We start from the raw sequence: 5,022 nt of genomic DNA on the forward strand, positions 1-5,022 counted from the left end.
GGGTGATGACAGGACAGAGACACAGTAATGACAGAGATTTCACAATTTCTTGCCACAACACAAATCAAACTTGCCCTGGCCCGGTATCTGTGCTATTACCTCTCTTGAGATTTATTCACCCAAGGGAGCGATTATAATGTCCCACTTACCCACTATCTATTACGCTTCTAACGTCGGGCCTGTGTTCGGTGCATTATTTCGCTCTATGTTGTCGCCTCTGACACAAGACAAACTTGAAAGGCTCAATCCAGATCAAACTGAGTCAGGAAATGGAGATGTTTTAGATTAAGCTGTACTTGGGGAGCACATGACTCTGTGGATGTGACATCATCCTGAGGGTGCAAAGGGGAAACACATGTCTCAGCTGAACTGAATGATTGGAGCAAGCTGACATTGCAGCCTCAGCTGGAGGAAATGTGTGTGTGTTGCTGTGTTGCTGTGTTGCCGGGGTACGGCTTTGAGAAATGTCCACACGTTCTTCATGAGGAGAAAGAGTCCAAACAACTGTGGCACAGTTATCTCCGGGTGTATTATAAAGAGGAAACCCACACTTTACAATAAGCCACAAAGCCTGCAGTCAGGAATAATTGTACTATAAATCACAAGTTGCTGTTGTCAGGTGAAAACCTTGTATCTCCAACATTTTTAACTTAACTTTAGCACAAATCAATGGGATTTGAAAAAGTTGTGACTATAAGATAGATTTCTTATCTGACAGAAAAGCCTTTAATTCTGAACTTATTTGGAAATATGAAACATGAAAACTTGCCTGAAAACACGAAAATGTGGAGAGGCAGGGTTCTCCCTAGATAGCAATGAAAACATGAAAATCTGGAGAGCAACAAAGTAATAAAGATTTTTTCGCCTGCATAACACTAAAGTTTTCTTCAACTGAGTAAGAAGTCATACAGTCAATGTAAGGGCTCTTGGTTGGTTAAAAAACAATGTATCCTATACAAGTAACAAAGTCAATTTACTCAAGAACTGTACAATATCGAGGTACTTGTTAGGTTACGCTATCCCTCTAGTCACTGCAGTTCAAAAAGAACCATTGTACTTTTCACTCCACTACTTTTATTTGACAGCCAAAGTTACTTTGCAAATCAAATGCCCTGCTCACCCACATTGGAGTTTTCAATCGATGGCTTATTGGACCTGTAATCAGGTGTTAGTTGAGTGTAGCCATGCTGAGTTTTATATGATATCACCAAACTCTAAGATGGATGATAACACTGAACACAGGGTAAATTGTCGCACCCATGGACAACAAAACGTTTGAAGAGTTGTATTCGGCAACATAAGTAAAATAAATCTGTATGTGGTTGTGCATGGGCTTTAAGATTTCACAAACACAATGTATGATCCTTTCATTAAATGTGATGCATTATTATTATTAATCAAACAATGAAACAGCAAAACAACTAGTTCAACTTTTGCTGCAACTACAACATTGAAAGTCTGCTTATACTTGAATGCATCAGATGTAAGTCAGTGAAATATAAAAACAAACAGTGACAGGGATCACTCTGCATAAGTCGGATTATTTTAACTTTTGATGCACATTTATAAGTGCATGTTTCTGATAATATTCATATTCTTTAAGTAAGAAAAAAAGTGAATACATTTAAGTGTTTGACTTTTACTTAGTACTTGGTATACTGCTGTATTGCTTCATTAATCAAATACTTCTGTAAGTTACATCAACTAAAAAGCGTCTTTTACTTAGTGGAACAGTTACAGTACATATCTCCAAGTAAAACAACAACTTGTCATGTTTACATTTCTGTTTCAAGCTTTAAATGTGCTGGTAGGAATATTTTAAAATGTCAGAGAAAACCAGGTCTTTGTGCTAAACTAAACTAAGCTAAGCTAAGCTAAGCTAAGCTAAGCAAAACAGTTCCTTTAAGTTTGTATTAGACTGTTTCATGTTTTGGTTTAGAATAATTGCTGATTAGTAAAGCTTTAATAAATCATGTATTAACCACTAATGCAGCCAATAAAGTAAATGAAATGTAAATGACAAATAAATTGATATAACAAAGTTATTTTCTTCATTCTCTCTTTCTCTCTATTAAAACTCCAAACAGACTTGGATCTGAGAGTTGAGCAGGACTCAGACGCTGCTGCACACTGGTTTGACTAAAGCTGTGAATCACCAGACCAAAGTGTGTGTGTGTGTGTGTGTGTGTGTGTGCTCACATCCATGTGTCTGCTCATTTAGAAAGTGATGTCATGATGGCCGGATGGAACATGCTAGAACACGCCAGTGCAAAGAGTATAGACAGGACGGTCTCTAATGGGGGCATTGGGAGGCAGAGGGTGGGGTAATTTGAGGTGGTGGATGTGTGTGTGTGTGTGTGTGTGTGTTCGTGTGTGTGTGGGTTTCGGGGTACCAAAATAGCCTGAAGAAGAGAAATTGAATCTGTTATTTTACTGCAGAGTTCAGGGAGCGTGGGGGTTTTACCGCAGATCCAAACTGCTGCTGGAGAGGTAAAGTAAAGTGTGAGAGACACTCACACAGAGAGAGCCAGCACTGAGCATTCCTGGCATTACAGCCCGCTGACAAACAATCCTAACTTTATCCAGTGAGCCTCGCCAACTGAATGGCTGCAGTGTGTAGAGTTTACCCACTGAGGGGGGGGTCAGTGCCCAGCCCGATCCTCCACTCCGTCCCAATCCAAACACTGTAATGTGTGAGGTGCAACTATCAACTCAGTGTCTGCAATCTCATAGCCTCATCTTTAGTGTTTGCAAGTACACAAGTCATTATTTTTGTATTATTCATTTGATTGTTATTCTCATTATAAAAGTACCAGATGGCCTTTTTATGGTCCTAACATTTATCAACCAAAAATGTGGTCATAAATTCTGCCAGATACATAAGTACACATGTCTGCTTCTATAAATACAAAAAGATCTGTCAGATGGGACTGGAAAGATTCAAAAGCAAAAAGTAACATCTGCCTCAGTTATAAAAGACATTTTATGAGAACACAACAGCTCAACACCCTTCACTCTGTGGCAAAGATCAAGCTATTGTTTGCTATTTTACCATCATACAGCCACACAGCCACACATGTAACTCAGCATTACAGCCACATTATTCATATTGTTCTCTCATGCAAGAACAAAAGGAATTTCACATGATCTTACTTTAGTTGAGCTGCCTGTTGTCATGAAATTGACAGTTTGCTACACCTTACTCCAAACAGCTGTTGTCCAATCACAGCAAAGCAACCACAAAGAGACATAGATATCACGTAAGCTGCAATCTTTGACATGTTTGCCCACCGTAGTAGTTGCACGCGCGGTTGCCACGTGAAATCCTCCTTTGGATTCTTTAACATCAGTTGGACGTCATGTGGATCCCATCACCAAGGCCCTTTTCACTGATGTCCCGCTCCCTGCATTCCTGAAAGCAGGACAGGAAGTGCAATGTTGAGAGAAGGGCCTGCTTGTGCTCTTCATCAACACTGGTGGTGAAGAGAGTATTGTTGAAGATCTCCATGTGGGGTTTTCAAGAGACGGGTGATGGCGGTGACTCATGCGTGAGGACTCGGGTTCCAATCTGATGTGGGTTTGTATACTCGGGGCCGCAGTAAAACACACTCTTCCACCTTTCAATCTTTCCACTCCTCAGAGCTGCTCTTCACCCGCCGCCGCTGTCGTCGGCTGGCTGCTCAAACCCCCCCACAATCTGCCTCCCGCTGCCAGTGACTGGGCTTATTGGCTACCAACTCACTGATCACATCAGCTCAATCTGGTTATAATAACTCTATGGCTTTGTGTTGATATTAATCTGAGCTAAATCATTAAACGCTCCATATCTTGATATTGCTCCAAGGTCATTGGAGAACTTTTGAGGATGGCAATTTCCCCACTCAAAACCAACAACTTCTGTCAAACTGTATTTCTTCTCTGTCTGCAACTGAGATCAGATGGAAAACGAGGCCTCATCAAAACACATAAATCAGAGATTGCTTTTGCCGGTGTATACATTTCACTTCTGAAAAGCTTTTGCTCCAAACTATCAGGGAACTGTCGAAAAAAGTCAGCGTGCTGTTATAAAATTCAAAAGCTGCAAACAGATTTTTTTTACTTTATTGATGCCACTGCTGGCAGACTCTCTTTTGTGAGGGAAATGAGGTTGTAGAAATGCATCCATGTTTACTACATTTCACAGTTGGTAGTGAACGTCAAGAGAAGAATTGATTCCAGTTGCATTTCAAGATTCACATAATTCACATGAATTGAATTTAAAAAGAAACATCAGATTATTGAACCAAACCAAATGTTAGGAAATATATCTCTGATGGCATTCAATAATTACTCCCAATATTATACACTGTTCTGATCCCAAGCACAAAGACAATGGGTTTCCCTATGAATGACTCAAATGCATTTCCAAGCATTAAACTATGCTTGTTGTCACGAGCATGCAGTTACCATGGTGTGTTCCAGCTGTTCTGGTGATTATTTTAATTATTAGTACTGCCAGTCAGTTTTGATGGTGAGGTATAAAACTGAACAGTTTCCCTTTCTCATGAAATCATTTTGTCTGTCTACCAAAAGGTTTAAAGTTTATTGTTAATAGACGTGGCATAGGCAGGACGACCCCAGGAATAATAATAGAAAAGAGCTATTTTACTTCACGTGATACACCCAGTAACTTATCATTAACTATTATTTCAAATATCCAGCTGAGGCGATATTTCATGGTGTGTTGACTTTGGTCTGTCTGTTGTATGCTTTGGGCTCTATATTTTCCAGTCACTGGTTTTATCCCGACTGGCTGGAAGCGTAGCACCAGAACGTGCGGATGTGGAAAAAACAGCTTGGTCCATGTGTGTCAACCTCAACATCAAATACAAGCCTCTACTTTCCCCATGGATAAGATTATCAAATTTGGAAATCTTACAGTTAGGATACTTGAAGCTTGGGTGTGCTCCAGCCTATTCGGCCTGTTTCCATTGAGCACACACACACACACACACACACACACACACACACACACACACACAC

The sequence above is a fragment of the Anarrhichthys ocellatus genome, unplaced genomic scaffold (assembly GCF_004355925.1).
Source record: "Anarrhichthys ocellatus isolate YVR2014 unplaced genomic scaffold, GSC_Weel_1.0 scaffold13, whole genome shotgun sequence".
NCBI lineage: Eukaryota > Metazoa > Chordata > Actinopteri > Perciformes > Anarhichadidae > Anarrhichthys > Anarrhichthys ocellatus.